Source organism: Arachis ipaensis, chromosome B2, assembly GCF_059453495.1.
Source record: "Arachis ipaensis isolate K30076 ecotype BB chromosome B2, ASM5945349v1, whole genome shotgun sequence".
In the NCBI taxonomy this organism is placed as follows: domain Eukaryota; kingdom Viridiplantae; phylum Streptophyta; class Magnoliopsida; order Fabales; family Fabaceae; genus Arachis; species Arachis ipaensis.
The window spans coordinates 43,270,168-43,291,969 of record NC_142437.1 but is presented as its reverse complement, the minus strand read 5'-3'; the positions used below and the strand labels follow the sequence as shown (position 1 = coordinate 43,291,969).

Below are 21,802 nucleotides of genomic sequence, written 5' to 3'. Positions count from 1 at the left end.
AGCCTAATTGATTGGTTGCATCTTATCAACCAATATTTTATTTTTGGTGTGTGTTGTTCTCTCTAAAATTGTGATCTTTGTCTTGCTTAATTCTATATTTCCATTATTTGATGTATGCATACACTTACATGATTGAGGCCTTATTTCACTAAGCTTACATACCCATATGGCCTTACCTTTCATTATCCCTTACAAACCAATTTTGAGCCTATTTTACCCCTTTGTTCTTTACTTTAGCACATCATTAACTCTAAGCGAAAAACAATAATGTCCTTAATTTGAATCCTTGGTTAGCTTGGACTAGTGAGAGTACTCACGAATTAAGTGTGGGGAAATTGGGATTGAAAATATTTGGTTTGAGAATTGGGTGTTGTATATTCTTGAGAAAATATGAAAAAGAATGTTGAGGACATGTTTATGCATTCAATACCTTAATCATATGCATTGAAAAAAAACATAGAACAAAAGAAAAAAAATATATAATAAAATACAAACAAAAAAAAAGAGAAAAAGAAAAGAAAAAGAGCAAACAATAAAAAGGAGACAAAATGCCCTAAAGTAAATGATAGCAATGCATATGAGTTGTACTCAAATTCGGATGCATGAATATGTGGAAAACATAGTTAATGGGTAGTTAGATTTTATATTCTGATTACATGGATTGTCTTAAGTTAGGTGGGAAGTTTAAGTTAATTAAGGATTCAGATTTTAGTCCATTTAACCAAATACAGTCCTAGCTTGACCCTAACTCCATTACAACCCTTAAAAGACCTCTTGATATGTGTATTTTGTGCATTAAATTTTTGTTGATTGTTAGATGAAGAACAAGCCTTAGAAAGAAAGATTAGTAGAGAATTGAGAGATCGAACCTTAAACACCTGAGCGATTAGAGTGCATACACTTCCAGTGAGGGTTCGATGCTCGATTCTTTGTTCCCGACTTTCACGAGCTATTTTCTTTTGCAAGTTTACTTGTACTTTATTTTATGATTTGAATTAGTGATATCCAGTTCATATTTCTTCTTAAAGGATTTGTTTACTTTTAACTAAGTAGGTAGAAACATTTTGCATGTAGTTGCGTTCATATAGATAGGTTGCATTTCATACTTTCTACCATTCCTCTTCACTCTTATAGTTTCTCTTGAGCTTAGCATGAGGACATGTTAATGTTTAAGTGTGGGGAGATTTGATGCACCACTATTTCATGACACATCTTGTGCTTAATTGAGTGGATTTTATCCACTATTCTCACACTTATTCATGTAAATTACATGTTTTACATTTTCCTTCCTGATTTTGTACTATGATTGAAAACATGTTTCTTTGGTCATAATTTAGCTAATTTTAATCCTCTCTTATTACCATTCAATGCCATGATATGTGTGTTAAGTGTTTTTAGAGATTACAGGGAAAGAATGGCTTAGAGGATGGAAAGGAAGCATGCAAAAGTGGAGGGAATACAAGAAATTGAAGGAACTGCAAAGCTGTCAGCCCTGACCTCTTCGCATTCAATCGATCATAACTTGATCTACAGAATTCCAAATGAGGCGGTTTTAGTTGCGTTTGAAATCTAACATCCGAGGCTTCAAAATGATATATAATTTGCTATAGTGGCCATGCAGCTAGGCGATGCGTACGTGCACATTGGCGAAAAGTCCATCGGCGCGCATGCGCACCTGGAGCGTACGCGCGACATGCACGACGTACTGCCACTGCAGAAATCACTGGGGGCAATTTCTGGACTGTTTTTGTCCCAGTCTTCGGCCCAGAAAACACAGATTAGAGGCTGCAGAGTGGAGGAATCGAAGATATCACTTCTCATTATTCACAATTTAGGTTTTAGATGTAGTTTCTAGAGAGAAAGGCTCTCTCCTCTCTCTAGGTTTTAGAATTTAGGATTTCTCTTAGTTTTAGGATTACTTCTTCTCAATTCCAGGTTCAATGTTCTTTTAATTTAATTTCTCTTCTACTTTTATTTGTTCTAGCTTTCTAGTTTATTTATTCCCTTTGTTGATTACTTTATGTTGCTATTTGTTTTATGAACTCCATGTTAGATTTGATTTCTTTATTTAATGTAATTTGAGGTATTTCATATTTATGATTTTAATTTAGCTTTTTACATTCTTAGCTTGAAATTGATTAATTGGAGACACTTGAGTTATCAAACTCCTTTGTTGATTGATAATTGGAATTTGCTGGTTGGTTTGGATCCCTCTAAAGCTAGTCTTTCCTTAGGAGTTGACTAGGACTTGAGGAATTAAATTGATTAGTCCACTTGACTTTCCTTTATTTAGTAAGGGTTAACTAAGTGGGAGCAATGAACAACTCTCATCACAATTGATAAGGATAACTAGGATAGGACGTCCAGTTCTCATACCTTGCTAAGAGCTTTATTAGTTATTAATTAATTCTTGCAATTTTATTTCCTTGTTCCTTATTTCAAAACCCAAAAAGATACAGACCCATAACCAATAATAAATACACCTCCCTGCAATTTCTTGAGAGACGACCCGAGGTTTAAATACTTCGGTTTTTGTATTGGGTTTGCTTAAGTGACAAACAAGTTCTTGTACTAAAGGATTCTTTGTTGGTTTAGAAACTATACTAGCAACGGGAATTTATTGTGAATTCTTTACTAGCAAAAATCTGTTCGTCACTGACCTCTTCGTACTAAATCGATCATAACTTAAGCTACAGAAGTCTGAATGAGGCGGTTCTAGTTGCGTTGGAAAGCTAACATCCAAGGCTTCAATATGATATACAATTTGCCATAGTTGCCATGCAGTTAGGCGACGCGCATGCGTGGATTATGCGTACGCGTGACCTAGCGAAAGTTCAACGACGTGTACGCGTGGGCGACGCATACGCGTGACAGAGCCACGTTCTGCACGTATCAGAAAACGCTTGGGGCGATTTCTAGACTCCTTTTTGGCCCAGTCCCAAGCCCAAAAACACAAAATAGTGGCTGCAGTGTGGACGAATCATTCATACAACAATTTATTCACATAATCTTAGGTTTTAGATGTAGTTTTCTAGAGAGAGGCTCTCTCCTCTCTCTAGGTTTTAGGGTTCTTAGTTTTATTCCTTTTCAATTTTTAAATTCTATCTTATTTCAATTTAGTTTCTCTTCTACTTTTAATTGTTCTAGCTTTCTAGTTTATTTATTCCCCTTGTTGATTACTTTATGTTGCTATTTTAGTTTATGAATTCTCATGTTAGATTCAATTTTCTATTTAATGCAATTTGAGGTATTTCATAATTATTGTTCCTTTCTTAGTTTGTTATTATTGATGTTTACAATTGGTTGTTTAGATTTAATATTCTCTTATTACTTTTCTATGCTTTTATTTTATGCCTTCCAAGTGTTTGATAAAATGCTTGGGAGGATTTTAAATTAGATTTTTGCACTCTTGGCTTTGGTTTGAGTAATTGGAGACTCTTGAGTTATCAAACTCCTTTGTTGATTGATAATTGAAAGTTGCTAGTTGAATTGAATTCTACTAACTCTAGTCTTTCCTTAGGAGTTGACTAGGACTTGAGGAATCAAATTGATTTATCCACTTGACCTTTCTTCATAGCTAGAGGTTGACTAAGTGGGAGAAATGGACAATTGATGTCACAATTGAGGAAGATAATGAGGATAGGACTTCTAGTTCTCATACCTTGCCAAGAGCTTTCTTAGCTATTAGTTTACTTTCTTGTCATTTACTTTTCTTGTTCCTCATTTTAAAATCCCAAAAAGATATAATCTCATAACCAATTATAAGTAACATACCTCCCTGCAATTCCTTGAAAGACGACCCGAGGTTTAATACTTCGGTTAATTTTATTGGGTTTACTTAAGTGACAAACAAATTAAATTTGATTGGGGTTTAATTGTCGGTTTAGATCTATACTTACAACGCGCTTATCTTTGTGAATTCTTTACCGACGATTTTTTCACCATCAATTTTTGGCGCCGGTGCCGGAGAATTGCAAACGCGTGCCTTATTATTGGTTATTGTATATATTTTCCTTTTGCTTATTTGTTAGTTTTTATTAGTTTTAGGACTTTGTTGCTTATTTTTATTAGTTTTTATTTTTATTTGCTACTATGAATTCTCATCCTTTTGGCTACGAGTTTGGTTCAAATTATGTTGTAGGGAATAGAAGCTACAGTGAGAACATGCATCAAGGTTGGAACAGTCAAAGATGAGAGGAGCCATAAGGATTTGATCAACCCTTTCGGCAACAACCTTGACGAACGGATTTTTGCTAGTAAAGAATTCACAAATAAGTTCTCATTGCTAGTATAGTTTCTAAACCAACAAAGAATTCTTTCATACAAAAAAAATTGTTTGTCACTAAAACAAACCCAATAAAAATAAACCGAAGTATTTAAACCTCGGGTCGTCTCTCAAGGAATTGCATGGAAGTGTGTTACTTATAATTGGTTATGAGATTGTATCTTTTTGGGTTTTTGAAAGGTTGAACAAGGAAATAAAATGGCAAGAAAGTAAATTAATAACTAAGAAAACTCTTGGCAAGGTATGAGAACTAGACGTCCTATCCTAGTTATCCTTATCAATTGTGATGAAAATTGTTCATTGCTCCCACTTAGTTAACCTCTAACTATGAAGGAAAGTCAAGTGGACAAATCAATTTGATTCCTCAAGTCCTAGTCAACTCCTAAGGAAAGACTAGCTTTAGAGGGATCCAAATCAACCAGCAACTTTCAATTATCAATCAACAAAGGAGTTTGATAACTCAAGAGTCTCCAATTACTCTACCAAAGCCAAGAATCATAAAAATCTAACTTAAAATCCAACCAAGCATTTTATCAAACACTTGGAAGACATAACATAAAGACATAGAAAAGTAATAGGGAATGTAAAATCCAAAACCAACCAATTGCAAGCATCAATAACACAAATAGAAGAAAGCAATCATAAATATGAAATACCTCAAATTGCATTAAATAGAGAAATCAAATCTAACAAGAGAATTCATAAACTAAAGTGGCAATATAAAATAATCAATAAGGAAAATAAATAAACTAGAAAGCTAGAACAATTAAAAGTAGAAGAGAAACTAAATAGAAATAAAGTAAAAATCTGAAATTAAAAATAGCTAAACCTAAGAATCCTAAAACCTAAAGAGAGGAGAGAGCCTCTCTCTCTAGAAACTACATCTAAAACCTAAAATTATGTGAATGAAAGTTGTGTCTGAATTTTGAATGATTCCCCCACTTTGTAGCCTCTAATCTGTGTTTTCTGGGCCGAAAATTGGGTCCAAACTCAACTCAAAATCGCCCCCAGCGACTTCTGCACTTTCTGCACATGGTGCATGTCATGCGTACGCGTCGATTGTCATCTTTGCGTGTTACGCGTACGCGTCAGCCACACGCACGCGTGAGCCATGCGTGTGCGTCACTTCTCGCTGGTTATCTCCTTTATTTCTTGTGCTTCTTTCATTTTTGCAAGCTTCCTCTCCATCCTCCAAGCCATTCTTGGCCTATAAAGCCTGAAAACACTTAACACATAGATCACGGCATCGAATGATATAAAGGGGAATTAAAAAGATACAATTTAAAGGCTTAGGAAGCAAGTTTTCAACCATAGAGTAAAATTGGGAAGGAATTGTAAAATCATGCAAAATGTATGAATAAGTGTGCAAAAGCTTGATAAAACTACTCAATTGAGCACAAGATAAACAATGAAATAGTGGTTTATCAAACCTCCTTCAATGTGCCATGAGCAACAACCATTCTACGATGCATCCCAAGACAATGGTTATGGTGGACCTTTTCGTGACAATCAACCTCCACCAATTTACTATGAGCAAGAGTCATTCCAAGGTGCGTACCAAGACAATAGATATGGTGGACCCCCTTGTAGTTACCAACAAGCCCCACCATATGCATATGAACACCCTCCTCAACATATCATTGAACCATCATACTCACAAGCCCCCTACTACCAAACACTCTCATATGATCCTAATCCTTATCCACCTTACCAACCACCCTATGAGCCATATGAACCATACTTAGAGCCTCCCCAATTCCAACGCAATTACTTCCAAGAACCACCACCTCCTTATACACCATGTCCATATCCATCAATCCAAGAGCCTTGTGATCCTACTTATGATATCCAAGCAGAACAAGAGTCAAGGGATCGTCTCAAGGAAACACTGGATCAATTTCAAGCAACCCTTCATCAATTGGAGCAAGTGGGAAACCGGAAAGCACACGAAGCTCTCATGGGTAAAGAATCTCAACTTGAGAACAAGGGATTGAAGTGTGTTGTGCAACGAGTAGAAAAGATGGAGAGTGTTGAACCGCCACATCCTTGTTATGATGAACCACCCTCCTATCATGAACCTTTCCTCCCAAATAATAAACCTTCATATCCACCCCAATCTTCAATACATGACACTCTGAGTGTTCTTCTTCAAGGGCAAATAGAGATGCAAAGGACAACACAAGAGTTCATAGCTATCTTGACCGAGGTAGTAGGTAATTTAGCCTCTCTGCACTTCGATACTCAAAGTACTCCCATGGTTACATGTGGAGAATCAATAGAAGAGAGTAGCATGAAGGAGACACTAGAAACTTCGGTGGAAAGTGAGAAATGTGGCTTTGTATTGGAACAAGTGGAGGAAGCCATAATAGTTGAAGAGGAAGAAGTGGTTGAAGACTTAGGAGATGCCAAACCTCCATGGGAATCCAGAGTTGTAGAGTATTCCTCCAAGAAGCTTGAAATTAATGTCAAGAAGGCTAGTGCACAACCTCCATGGCATATTCCTTATGAAGAATTGGATGGGATAGATCAAGAAACAAGTTCTCTTGGTGATGATGATCATGGATCAAGTCTTCCTAGTGATGAATCTGCATCTGCAAATGAACTCCATGGGTATGAAGAGCCTTCTCTGATTGAGTCTGAGAATGATGTGGAAGCGGAAGCCCTTCGGAAAGGGTGGACGGGAGTTGAGTACACTTTGTCAAGAATGTTGGAGACTTCTCTACCTAGGTGGCCATCTACTCCTTCATTTGAGTGGGTAAGACTTATCTCTATTCACTTTACTGTCCCACTTGAATATGGTATTCTTGAAACGGATGGCCAACTTAGGAGGCTTTGTGGCATTAAGCGTAAGAGAAGGATGTTTAGTGGTTGGAGTTGCAAATCAAGGCTCATCAAGGTTGATACTTCAAGAGCTAGATGCCAGGGTGGGACTAGTGATCAATTGGTTGGATCTAAGAGAAAATTTTGGTACTTAATTGAGGATTCGGACTGCCTGCCACCCAGTTGGAATAATGTTGATCCACTTAAAGATGGGTGTAGAAACAAGATTTGGGATCTGGGCATACAAGAGGATCAACTTTGGGAGCTCAAAGCTTGTGAAGAACTTCTTCAAGGCTTGGCAAATTCACTTGGGGATGTTAAAGCTTATTAGAAGTCCAAGCATTGGTGGGAGTTTCAAGATGAGTTCAAGCACAAGCCACCATGACAAGGAGCTCACCAAATGTCCAACTTAAGGACTTTAACTAAAAGTGCTAGGTGAGAGACACCCCACCATGGTAAATTCTTTCTAAATTCTCTTTTATTTATATTAGTAATAAGTTAGATTTTTATTTTTTGTTTTTAAATATGTTTATTTCGTTTAATTCATGGTTTAATTGTCTAAAAAAAATTTTTTTGCGATCGACGCGTAAGCGTCGATGACGCGCACGCGTCACATGCAGGTTCACAATATTAATAAAATGAACAGAGAGTTGCGATGGAGATGCGCGGGAGGGGTGCATGGCGCACAAGCCATCCCACGCGTACGCGTGCCTCACGCGTACGCGTCCCCTGCATTTTTTCCAATCCATGCGTAAGCGTCAGCGACGCGTACGCGTGGAATGAAAAATCAGCGTAGTAAGGTAATTGAACAAAGAGTTGGGCTGCCACTTTGCTGGAATCATGTGAACAGTCACGCGTACGTGTGACCGACGCTCACACGTCAGCATTCATTTTTGGCCACCCACGCGTACACGTGGGCGACGCTTATGCGTCGCATGGCTAATTCAGTTTTCATGCTTACGCGTGATGCATGCGCACGCGTCGCACCCTATTTTTCATTTCTTACTTCTTTCTTCCCTCCTTTCTCCTTCTTCCCTCCTCTTTTCTTACTTTCTTCTTCTTCTTCATTTCTTTAAATTCTCATCCTTATTCTCTTTCATTCTATTTTCCTTATTGTATTTGCATACTTCCACTCATTGCATTTTAATTTTGTGCATGTTTTCCTTTTCTTTTCTAAATTTGATACTTTTTCTTCGGTGTTGAATTTTTTTGCTCAACTGTTGAATATCTCTTGCATTATTCTGGTGCTTCATAACTTGTTTTATTTTGATTGGGTAATATTATTTAAGTCAATGCTAATCTTTTATGATACTTGTATTCCTTTTGCCTTGACATGAATTTATATTTTCTTTCATTACCTACTATCTCTTCCCCATTTTTACAATTTTTGCACTATTGATATGCCATTTACTTCTACTGTTTTTTCACTTGCATGTTATAGCTACCATGTACTTGAGACTCTCATTATTTGGTATTAACCCACCCATATTTTATTTGTTTTCTATCTTTGTTCCTGGGTTACGTTTCTTCCATTTTCTCTTCTTTCAGGATGGCCATCAAGAAGGGAAACGAAAAACTTTTACATGGGGCGGCAAACAAGTTCCTACGCACATTCTTTGGAGAAAAAGCGTCAGTTGGAGCCACTCGTCCACTTGCACATCTTAGCATGCACCGAGGACGGTGTAATCTTTAAGTGTGGGGAGGTCGATACCGACTTCCGTGGGTTAGTTATTTCCTATTTCAACACCAATGTTTAATTTTTCTTGTTAAATTAGTTATTGCATTTGCATGTTTGATTGCATGTTTGTTTAATTTTATGCATGTTCTTCTACCACTACTTGGTTGGAGTGATAAGTTCTTTTTCAAGACCCTTTTTATAGCATTTCACTAATTTAAATTAAAACTTTTTTGTTAAACTTGTTTGAAGATTTTAATTTGGAACATGATTTTTGAGCTAAGAACACACAACCTGTGAGATTTTGAGCTTAATTATATAGTTACATTATTTAACCATGACTTTTATTCTTGTGTGTTTTCTTCTCTATGATTGCAATCTATGGTTTGTTCCATTCTATAAGTCCATTGTTTAGTGTATATTCATGCATACATATGATTGAGGCCATAATTTGTTATTAGCTCACTTATCCCAAATAGCCTATGGTGCGCAGAAATTGTAATTACACTTTGATTATGTAAAATTCATTGCTCTTTCTTTCCCTGGTGATGGCACCAAAAACATGATACCAATACCATGGTTCACAACTTCACACAACTAACCAGCAAGTGCACTGGGTCGTCCAAGTAATACCTTACGTGAGTAAGGGTCGAATCCCACGGAGATTGTTGGTATGAAGCAAGCTATGGTCACCTTGTAAATCTCAGTCAGGCGGATATCAAATGGTTATGGAGTTTTCGAAATTAATTAATAAAAGAAGGATAGAAATACTTATGTAATTCCTTGGTGAGAATTTCAGATAAGCGTATAGAGATGTATTTGTTCCTCTGAATCTCTGCTTTCCTGCTGTCTTCATCCAATCAGTCTTACTCCTTTCTATGGTTGGCTTCATGCAAGGGCATCACCATTTTCAGTGGCTATATCCCCTCCTCTTGTGAAAATGGTCCAAGATGCCCTGTCACGGCACGGCTAATCATCTGAGGTTTCCGATCATGCTGGAATAGGATTCACCCTCCTTTTGCGTCTGTCACTACGCCCAGCACTCGCGAGTTTAAAGCTCGTCACAGTCATTCAATCATTGAATCCTACTCAGAATACCACAGACAAGGTTTAGACTTTCCGGATTCTCTTGAATGCCGCCATCATTCTAGCTTACACCACGAAGATTCTGATTAAGAGATCTAAGAGATATTCATTCAGTCGAAGGTAGAACGGAAGTGGTTGTCAGGCACGCGTTCATAGGGAATGATGATGATTGTCACGTTCATCACATTCAAGTTGAAGAGCGAATGAATATCTTAGAAGCGGAATAAGTTGAATTGAATAAAAAAACAGTAGTACTTTGCATTAATCTTTGAGGAACAGCAGAGCTCCACACCTTAATCTATGGAGTGTAGAAACTCTACCGTTGAAAATACATAAGTGAATAGAGGGTAGGCATGGCCGAGTGGCCAGCCTCCCATGGAGGTATAGAGATCTAAAAATGATCAAAAGATCTCTAATACAATAGTAAAAAGTCCTATTTATAATAAACTAGCTACTAGGGTTTACAGAAGTAAGTAATTGATGCATAAATCCACTTCCGGGGCCCACTTGGTGTGTGCTTGGGCTGAACTTGAGTGTTGCACATGTAGAGGTCCTTCTTGGAGTTGAACGCCAGCTTTTGTGCCAGTTTGGGTGTTGAACTCCACTTTGCAGCTTGTTTCTGGCGCTGGACGCCAGAATTGGGCAGAGAACTGGCGTTGAACGCCAGTTTGCATCGTCTAAACTTGAGCAAAGTATGGACTATTATATATTGCTAGAAAGCCCTGGATGTCTACTTTCCAATGCAATTAGAAGAGCTCCATTTCGGGTTCTGTAGCTCCAGAAAATCCATTTTGAGTGCAGGGAGGTCAGAATCCAACAACATCAGCAGTCCTTCTTCAACCTCTGAATCTGATTTTTGCTCAAGTCTCTCAATTTCAGCCAGAAAATACCTGAAATCACAGAAAAACATACAAACTCATAGTAAAGTCCAGAAATGTGAATTTAACATAAAAACTAATGAAAACATCCCTGAAAGTAACTAGATTCTACTAAAAACATACTAAAAACAATGCCAAAAAGCGTATAAATTATCCGCTCATCACAACACCAAACTTAAATTGTTGCTTGTCCCCAAGCAACTGAAAATCAAATAGGATAAAAAGAAGAGAATATACTATAAATTCCAAACTATCAATGAAACATAGCTCCAATTAGATGAGCGGGACTTATAGCTTTTTGCCTCTTGAATAGTTTTGGCATCTCACTTTATCCATTGAGGTTCAGAATGATTGGCATCTATAGGAACTCAGAGTTCAGATAGTGTTATTGATTCTCCTAGTTCAGTATGATGATTCTTGAACACAGCTATTTTATGAGTCTTGGCTGTGGCCCTAAGCACTTTGTTTTCCAGTATTGCCACCGGATACATAAATGCTACAGACACATAATTGGGTGAACCTTTTCAGATTGTGACTCAGCTTTGCTAAAGTCCCCAATTAGAGGTATCTAGGGTTCTTAAGCACACTCTTTTTTTGCTTTGGACCTTGACTTTAATCGCTCAGTCTCAAGTTTTCACTTGACACTTTCACGCCACAAGCACATGGTTAGGGACAGCTTGGTTTAGCCGCTTAGGCCGGGATTTTATTCCTTTAGGCCCTTCTATCCACTGATGCTCAAAGCCTTGGGATCCTTTTTATTTACCCTTGCCTTTTGGTTTTAAGGGTTATTGGCTTTTTGCTCTTGCCTCTTGGTTTTAAGAGCTTTTGGCTTTTTCTGCTTGCTTTTTCTTTTTCTTTCTATTTTTTTTTCGCCTAAATTTTTTTTTCTGCAAGCTTTGTTCTTTGCTGCTTTTTCTTGCTTCAAGAATCATTTTTATGATTTTTCAGATTATCAAATAACATGTCTCCTAGTCATTATTCTTTCAAGAGCCAACATATTTAACATTCTTAAACAACAACTTCAAAAGACATATGCACTGTTCAAGCATTCATTCAGAAAACAAGAAGCATTGTCACCACATCAATATAATTAAACTAAGTTCAAGGATAAATTCGAAACTCATGTACTTCTTGTTCTTTTAAATTAAAACAGTTTTTATTTAAGAGAGGTGATGGATTTATAGGACATTCATAACTTTAAGACAAAGTTACTAACTACTAATGATCATGTAGTGAAGACACAAATATAGATAAGCACATAACATAGAAAACGAAAAACAGAAGAAATAAGAACAAGGAATGAATCCACCTTAGTGATGGTGGCGTTTCCTTCTTGAGGAACCAATAATGTCTTTGAGCTCTTCTATGTCTCTTCCTTGTCTTTGTTACTCCTCCCTCATTGCTTTTTGATCTTCTCTTATTTCATGAAGGATGATGGAGTGCTCTTGATGTTCCACCCTTAGTTGTCCCATATTGGAACTCAATTCTCCTAGGGAGGTGTTGATTTGCTCCCAATAGTTTTGTGGAGGAAAATGCATTTGAGGCATCTCCGGGATCTCATGGTGATGAGCTTCATACGCCTCTTGAGCTCCATGAATGGGCTCTCTTGCTTGCTCCATCTTTTTCTTAGTGATGGGCTTCTCTTCCTTAATGGGAATGTCTCCTCCTATGAAAGCTCCAGCTGAGTAACATAGATGGCAAATAAGATGAGGAAATGCTAGCCTTGCCATCGGGGATGACTTTTCGGCTATTTTGTAGAGTTCATTAGAGATGACTTCATGAACTTCTATTTCCTCTCCAATCATGATGCTATGAATCATGATGGCCCGATCCACAGTAACTTCAGATCGGTTGCTAGTGGGGATGATGGAGCATTGGATGAATTCCAACCATCCTCTAGCCACAGGCTTGAGGTCCAATCTTCTTAGTTGAACCAGCTTGCCTTTGGAGTCAATCTTCCATTGAGCTCCTTCCACACATATGTCCATAAGGACTTGGTCCAACCTTTGATCAAAGTTGACTCTTCTTGTGTAGGGGCGTGCGTTCTCTTCCATGTTTGGCAAGTTGAACGCCAACCTCACATTATCCAGACTAAAATCTAAGTATTTCCCCCGAACCATTGTAACATAGTTCTTTGGATCCGGGTTCTTACTTTGATCATGGTTCTTGGTGATCCATGCATTGGCATAGAACTCTTGAACCATTAGGATGCCGACTTGTTAGATGGGATTTGTTAGAACTTCCCAACCTCTTCTTTGAATTTCATGTCGGATCTCCGGATACTCATTTCTTTTGAGTTTGAAAGGGACCTCGGGGATCACCTTCTTCTTGGCCACAACATCATAGAAGTGGTCTTGATGGGCTTTGGAGATGAACCTTTCCATCTCCTATGACTCGGAGGTGGAAGCTTTTGTCTTCCCTTTTCCTTTTCTAGAGGATTATCCGGTCTTAGGTGCCATCAATGGTAATGGAAAAACAAAAAGCTTATGCTTTTACCACACCAAACTTAGAATTTTGCTCGCCCTCGAGCAAGAGAAGAAAGAATAGATGAAGAAGAAGAAGAAATGGAGGAGAGGGAGAAGGGAAGGTGCTTCGGCCAAGAAGGGTATAGAGGGGTGTGTTGTGTGAGTATGAGGAAGAATGAAGCACTTTATATAGGGAAGGAAGGGGGGTATGAGGTTCGGTCATATGGGTGGGTTTGGGTGGGAAAGTGATTTTGAATTTTGAAGGTAGGTGGAGTTTATGAGGTAGGTTTATGGGGAAGAGTGGGTGGATGTGAGTGGTGAAGAGGTGATGGGGAAGAGAGATTGAGGTGATTGGTGAAGGGTTTTGGGGAAGAGTGTTTATGGGATTGTGTGAAAGAGGGGTGAGAAGAAGTGAGTGGAGGTGGGTGGGGATCCTGTGGGGTCCACAGATCCTGAGGTGATCCTGTGGGGTCCACAGATCCTGAGGTGTTCAAGGATTTACAATCTTGCACCAAATTAGGCATGTAAAATGCCCTTGCACATAACTCTGGGCGTTCAGCGCCAGGTTGGTGCTTGTTCTGGGCGTTGAACGCCCATTTGTGGCCCATTTCTGGCGTTGAACGCCAGAACCATGCTTGTTCTGAGCGTTCAGCGCCAGTTCTCTTCCAGGGTGCATTTCTGGCGTTCAAACACCCAGATGCTGCCATTTTTGGCGTTCAGCGCCAGAACCATGCTCTGTTCTGGCGTTGAACGCCCAAAACATGCTTCTTACTGGCGTTTAAACGCCAGTAAGGTCTTCCTCCAGGGTGTGATTTTTCTTCTGCTGTTTTTGATTCCGTTTTCAATTTTTATATTTATTTTGTGACTCCACATGATCATGAACCTATAAAGACATATAACTAAGAAAAATATAGTTAGATAAATAAAAATTGGGTTGCCTCCCAATAAGCGCTTCTTTAATGTCAATAGCTTGACAGTGGGCTCTCATGGAGCCTCACAAATGTGCAGAGCTTTGTTGAAACCTCCCAACACCAAACTTAGAGTTTGGATATGGGGGTTTGACACCAAACTTAGAGTTTGGTTGTGGCCTCCCAATACCAAACTTAGAGTTTGACTGTGGGGGCTTTGGTTGACTCTGCTTTGAGAGAAGCTTTTTCTGCTTCCTCTCTATGGATGCAGAGAGAGATCCTTGAGTTGTAAACACAAGGTTGTCCTCATTTACTTGAAGGATCAATTCTCCTCTGTCCACGTCAATCACAGCTCTTGCTGTGGCTAGGAAAGGTCTTCCTAGGATGATGGATTCATCCTCTTCCTTTCCAGTATCCAGGACTATGAAATCAGCAGGGATGTAAAGGCCTTCAACCTTTACTAACACGTCCTCTACTTGTCCATAAGCCTGTTTTCTTGAATTGTCTGCCATCTCTAATGAGATTTTAGCAGCTTGCACCCTATAGATTCCCAGTTTTTCTATTACAGAGAGGGGCATGAGGTTTATTCCTGAACCAAGGTCACACAGAGCCTTAAAGATCATGGTGCCTATGGTACAAGGTATTATGAACTTTCCAGGATCCTGTCTCTTATGAGGCAATGTCAGTTGATCCAGATCACTTAGTTCAATGGTGAACAAGGGACGTTCATCTTCCCAAGTTTCAATACCGAATAATTTGGCATTCAGCTTCATGATTGCACCAAGAAACTTGGCAGTTTGCTCTTCAGTAACATCCTCATTCTCTTCAGAAGAGGAATACTCATCAGAGCTCATGAAGGGCATAAGGAGGTTTAATGGAATCTCTATGGTCTCTAGTTGAGCCTCAGATTCCTTTGGTTCCTCAGAGGGAAGCTCCTTATTGATCACTGGATGTCCCAGGAGGTCTTCCTCCTTGGGATTCACGTCCTTCTCCTCTCTTGTGGGTTCGGCCATGGTAATTAATTCAATGGCCTTGCACTCTCCTTTTGGATTCTCTTCTGTATTGCTTGGGAGAGTACTAGGAGGGATTTCAGTGATCCTTTTACTCAGCTGGCCTACTTGTGCTTCCAAATTTCTAATGGAAGACCTTGTTTCATTCATGAAACTTACAGTGGCTTTGGATAGATCAGAGACTAAGTTTGCTAAGCTAGATGGATTCTGCTCAGAATTCTCTGTCTGTTGCTGAGTAGATGATGGAAAAGGCTTGCTATTGCTAAACCTGTTTCTTCCACCATTATTAAAGCCTTGTTGAGGCCTTTGATCCTTCCATGAGAGATTTGGATGATTTCTCCATGATGGGTTATAGGTGTTTCTATAAGGTTCACCCATGTAATTTACCTCTGCTATTGCAGGGTTCTCAGGATCATAAGCTTCTTCTTCTGGAGATGCCTCTTGAGTACTGTTGGATGCAGCTTGTATTCCATTCAGATTCTGAGAAATCATATTGACTTGCTGAGTCAATATTTTGTTCTGAGCCAATATGGCATTTAGAGTATCAATTTCAAGAACTCCCTTCTTCTGAGGCGTCCCATTACTCACAAGATTTCTCTCAGAAGTGTACATGAACTGGTTATTAGCAACCATGTCAATGAGTTCTTGAGCTTCTGCAGGCGTTTTCTTTAGGTGAATGGATCCACCTGCAGAAGTATCCAATGACATCTTTGATAGCTCAGATAAACCATCATAGAATATATCCAGGATGGTCCATTCTGAAAGCATGTCAGAAGGACACTTTTTGGTCAGCTGCTTGTATCTTTCCCAAGCTTCATAGAGGAATTCACCTTCTTTCTGTCTGAAGGTTTGAACATCAGCTCTAAGCTTGCTCAGCTTTTGAGGAGGAAAGAACTTGGCTAAGAAAACTGTGACCAGCTTATCCCAAGAGTTTAGGCTGTCTTTGGGTTGAGAGTCCAACCATATTCTAGCTCTGTCTCTTACAGCAAAAGGGAAAAGCATGAGCCTGTAGACTTCAGGATCTACTCCATTAGTCTTAACAGTATCACAGATCTGCAAGAATTCAGTTAAGAACTGAAAGGGATCTTCAGATGGAAGTCCATGGAACTTGCAGTTCTGCTGCATCAGAGAAACTAGCTGAGGTTTCAGCTCAAAATTGTTTGCTCCAATGGTAGGAATGGAGATGCTTCTTCCATGTAAATTGGAATTTGGTGCAGTAAAGTCACCAAGCATTCTCCTTGCATTGTTGTTGGGTTCGGCTGCCATCTCCTTTACTTGTTCAAAATTTTCAATCAAGTTGTCTCTGGATTGTTGTAATTTAGCTTCTCTTAGTTTTCTCTTCAGAGTCCTTTCAGGTTCTGGATCAGCTTCAACAAGAATGCCTTTTTCCTTGTTCCTGCTCATAAGAAAGAGAAGAAAACAAGAAAAGAAGAGGAATCCTCTATGTCACAGTAAAGAGGTTCCTTATTGTTAGTAGAAGAAAAGAAGAAGAGAAAAATCTGAACTCAGAAAGAGAGAGAGAGAGAGAGGGTTCGAATTTTTGGTGGGTGAGGGAGAGATGTTAGTAGATGAATAAATAAATAGAATAAGATGAGAGAGGGAAAATTTTGAAAATAGTTTTTGAAAAAGAGTTAGTGATTTTTGAAAGTTAAGATTTAAAAATTGAAATAATTAGTTAATTAAAAAGAAATTTTGAAAAAGAGGGAGATATTTTCGAAAATTGAAGAGAGAGAGAGAGAGTTAGTTAGGTAGTTTTGAAAAAGATAAGAAACAAACAAAAAGTTAGTTAGTTAGTTGAAACAAATTTTGAAAAGATAAGAAGTTAGGAAGTTAGAAAAGATATTTTGAAATCAAATTTTTGAAAAAGATAAGATAAGAAGATATTTTTTAAAAGATATGATAGAAATTAGTTTTTGAAAAAGATTTGAATTTTAAAATCACAATTAATGACTTGATTCACAAGAAATCATAAGATATGATTCTAGAACTTAAAGTTTGAATCTTTCTTAACAAGTAAGTAACAAACTTGAAATTTTTGAATCAAAACATTAATTGGTATTGTTATTTTTGAAAATTTGATATAAAAATAAGAAAAATATTTTTGAAAAATATTTTTATAATTTTCGAAAATAACTAAGAAAAATGAAAAAGATTTGATTTTTGAAAAAGATGAGATTTTTAAATTGAAAATTTGATTTGACTCATAAAAACAACTAGATTTTAAAAATTTTTGAAAAAGTCAAATCTAATTTTCGAAATTTTAAGAGAAAAAAAAGGAAAGATATTTGTTTGATTTTTGAATTTTTATGATGAGAGAGAAAAACAAGAAAAATGATGCAATGCATGAAAGTTATGGATCAAAACATGTGATGCATGCAAGGATGCTATGAATGTCAAGATGAACACCAAGAACACTTTGAATATCAAGATGAACACCAAGAACATATTTTTGAAAAATTTTTAATGCAAGAAAAACATGCAAGACACCAAACTTAGAATTCTTTAATGCTTAGACACTAAGAATTCAAGAATGCATATGAAAAACAAGAAAAGACACAAAACATGCAAATGCAAAGATCAAACAAGAAGACTTACCAAGAACAACTTGAAGATCATGAAGAACACTATGAATGCATGAGAGTTTTCGAAAAAATGCAAGATGAGTATGCAATTGACACCAAACTTATAACATGACTTAAGACTCAAACAAGAAACACAAAAAATATTTTTGATTTTTATGATTTTATGAATTTTTTTGTATTTTCTTTTAATTTTTTTCGAAAATCATTTTGAAAAAGAAAAATAAGGATTCCAAAATTTTTAATATGAATTCCAGGAATCTTATGCTCTTTAGTCTAAAGCTCCAATCAAAGGGTCAGGCATGGCTTAATAGCCAGCCAAGCTTTAGTATGTAACTCAGACATGACACGCCTAACATGCCCTACAGCCAGCCAGGCTTCAACATGCTTCATGAAACACTAGAATTCATTTAAAAATTCTGAAGAAAAAAATATTTTTGAAAACATTTTTTTATTTTTATTTTTTTCGAAAACAAAGGAGAAATTTTTGAAAGATTTTTGAAAAATTTTTGAAAACAAAACAAAAAGAAAGTTACCCAATCTGAGCAACAAGATGAACCGTCAGTTGTCTAAACTCGAACAATCCCCGGCAACGGCGCCAAAAACTTGGTGCGCAGAAATTGTGATTACACTTTGATTATGTAAAATTCATTGCTCTTTCTTTCCCTGGTGATGGTGCCAAAAACATGATGCCAATACCATGGTTCACAACTTCGCACAACTAACCAGCAAGTGCACTGGGTCGTCCAAGTAATACCTTATGTGAGTAAGGGTCGAATCCCACGGAGATTGTTGGTATGAAGCAAGCTATGGTCACCTTGTAAATCTCAGTCAGGCGGATATCAAATGGTTATGGAGTTTTCGAAATTAATTAATAAAAGAAGGATAGAAATACTTATGTAATTCTTTGGTGAGAATTTCAGATAAGCGTATAGAGATGCATTTGTTCCTCTGAATCTCTGCTTTCCTGCTGTCTTCATCCAATCAGTCTTACTCCTTTCTATGGCTGGCTTTATGCAAGGGCATCACTGTTGTCAGTGGCTACATCCCCTCCTCTTGTGAAAATGGTCCAAGATGCCCTGTCACGGCACGGCTAATCATCTGAGGTTCCCGATCATACTGGAATAGGATTCACCCTCCTTTTGCGTCTGTCACTACGCCCAGCACTCGCGAGTTTGAAGCTCGTCACAGTCATTCAATCATTGAATCCTACTCGGAATACCACAGACAAGGTTTAGACTTTCTGGATTCTCTTGAATGCCGCCATCATTCTAGCTTACACCACGAAGATTCTGATTAAGAGATCTAAGAGATACTCATTCAGTCGAAGGTAGAACGGAAGTGGTTGTCAGGCACGCGTTCATAGGGAATGATGATGATTGTCACGTTCATCACATTCAGGTTGAAGAGCGAATGAATATCTTAGAAGCGGAATAAGTTGAATTGAATAGAAAAACAGTAGTACTTTGCATTAATCTTTGAGGAACAGCAGAGCTCCACACCTTACTCTCTATGGAGTGTAGAAACTCTACCGTTGAAAATACATAAGTGAATAGAGGGTAGGCATGGCCGAGTGGCCAGCCTCCCATGGAGGTCTAGAGATCTAAAAATGATCAAAAGATCTCTAATACAATAGTAAAAAGTCCTATTTATAATAAACTAGCTACTAGGGTTTACAGAAGTAAGTAATTGATGCATAAATCCACTTCCGGGGCCCACTTGGTATGTGCTTGGGCTGAGCTTGAGTGTTGCACGTGTAGAGGTCCTTCTTGGAGTTGAACGCCAGCTTTTGTGCCAGTTTGGGCGTTGAACTCCACTTTGCAGCTTGTTTCTGGCGCTGGACGCCAGAATTGGGCAGAGAGCTGGCGTTGAACGCCAGTTTGCGTCGTCTAAACTTGGGCAAAGTATGGACTATTATATATTGCTGGAAAGCCCTGGATGTCTACTTTCCAATGCAATTGGAAGCGCTCCATTTCGGGTTCGGTAGCTCAAGAAAATTTATTTTGAGTGCAGGGAGGTCAGAATCCAACAGCATCAGCAGTCCTTCTTCAACCTCTGAATCTGATTTTTGCTCAAGTCCCTCAATTTCAGCCAGAAAATACCTGAAATCACAGAAAAAGACACAAACTCATAGTAAAGTCCAGAAATGTGAATTTAACATAAAAACTAATGAAAACATCCCTGAAAGTAACTAGATTCTACTAAAAACATACTAAAAACAATGCCAAAAAGCGTATAAATTATCCGCTCATCAGCCCACCATTTCATTTACCTTTGTTTGCCACTTTGAGCCTTTTTAATCCCAATTTGTTTTTTATATTACCATATCACTAGCCTTAAGCGAAAAAATAATTAATTATCCGATTTGAATCTTTGGTTAGCTTAAGATAGTGTGTGTCAACTAAGTGTGGGGAAATGTGGGAACTTGGGTTGATGAGAATGTGTTGTGTTTTTACTGACAAATATTAGAAATTTGGGTGCTTACTCATGTGAAATCAGAAAAACCATATGCATTGATATATTATGTTATCATTTATGACAAAAAAAAAAGAGAAAAGAAAAGAAATAAATGAATAGGGGATAAAATCACCCCAATGCTAAGTTCAATAAAAATATCAATGCACATGTGATGGAATTAAAAATTGATGCATGAGTATGTGAAATATACAAAAGTGATATTTTAGGTAGATAGGCATGATTTTAGAATTATATAGAGTATGTGTGTATTTGTTAGGTGAGAATTTAGGTTAGTCAAATATTTAAAGTATAACTCACTTGGCCATACATGTATCCTCACCCTTACCTTAGCCCCATTACAACCTTAAAAAGCCCTCATGATGTTTGCATTTGTACATTAAATATTTGTTGATTGGTTAGATAAAGAATAAAGTTTTAGAGAGCATGACCAGAGGAGATTAGAGTGAATTAACCCTAGACACTTGAGGGATTAGAGTGCATATACACTTCCAATGAGGGTTCAATGCTTGATTCTGTGTTCCCGGCTTTCATGAGCTATCTTCTTACAAGTTTACTTGTCTCTTATTGTGTGATTTGAATTAGTAGAATCTGATTTATGTTTGTCTTGGAGAATTTGTTTACTTTTAACTAAGTAGGTAGAAGTATTTTTGCATGTAGTTGCATTCATATAGATAGGTCACATTTCATAAATTCCACCATTCCTTTTCACTCTTTTAGTTCTCTTGAGCTTAGTATGAGGATATGCTAATGTTTAAGTGTAAGAAGATTGATAAACCCCATTTTTAGGGTTTATCTTGTGCTTAATTGAGTGGATTTTATCCACTATTCTCACATTTATTCATAGAATTCGCATGTTTTACATTTTCCATCCTAATTTTGTGCTATGATTGAAAACATGCTTCTTTGGCCTTAAATTTGCTATGTTTAATCCTCTCTTATTACCATTCGATGCTGTGATATGTTTGTTAAGTGTTTTCAGGATTTACAGGGCAAGAATGGCTTAGAAGATGGAAAGGAAGCATGCAAAAGTGAGGGAATACAAGAAATTGAAGGAATTGCTAAGCTGTCAAGCCTGACCTCTTCGTACTAAATCGATCATAACATGAGATACAAAGGTTCGAATGAGGCGGTTTTAGTTGCATTGGAAAGCTAACATTCGGGGCTTCAAAATGATATGCAATTTGCCATAGTTGCTATGCAGTTAGGCGACGCGTACGCGTGGATCACACGTACGCGTGACCTTGTGAAAGTTCAGCGACGCGTACGCGTGACAGAGCCACATGCTGCACGTATCAAAAAACGCTGGGGGTGATTTCTGGGCTCCTTTTTGGCCCAGTCCCAAGACTGAAAACACAAAATAGAGGCTGCAGAGTGGAGGAATCATTCATACAACAATTCATTCACATAATTTTAGGTTTTAGATGTAGTTTTCTAGAGAGCCTCTCTCTAGGTTTTAGGGTTCTTAGTTTTATTCCTTTTCAATTTCTGAATTCTATCTTATTTCAATTTAGTTTCTCTTCTACTTTTAATTGTTCTAGCTTTCTAGTTTATTTATTCCCCTGTTAATTACTTTATGTTGCTATTTTAGTTTATGAATTCTCATGTTAGATTTAATTTT

The 21,802-nt window shown here is 37.7% G+C and overlaps 1 non-coding gene across 1 annotated transcript; it reads left to right on the top strand.

The window, feature by feature from the left end:
• Positions 1-15,889: 15,889 nt before the first annotated feature.
• Positions 15,890-15,997, top strand: LOC148573777 (small nucleolar RNA R71). The gene has a single exon (XR_015905950.1). It is a non-coding gene; the product is annotated as a small nucleolar RNA R71 (small nucleolar RNA).
• The last annotated feature ends 5,805 nt before the right edge of the window (positions 15,998-21,802 follow it).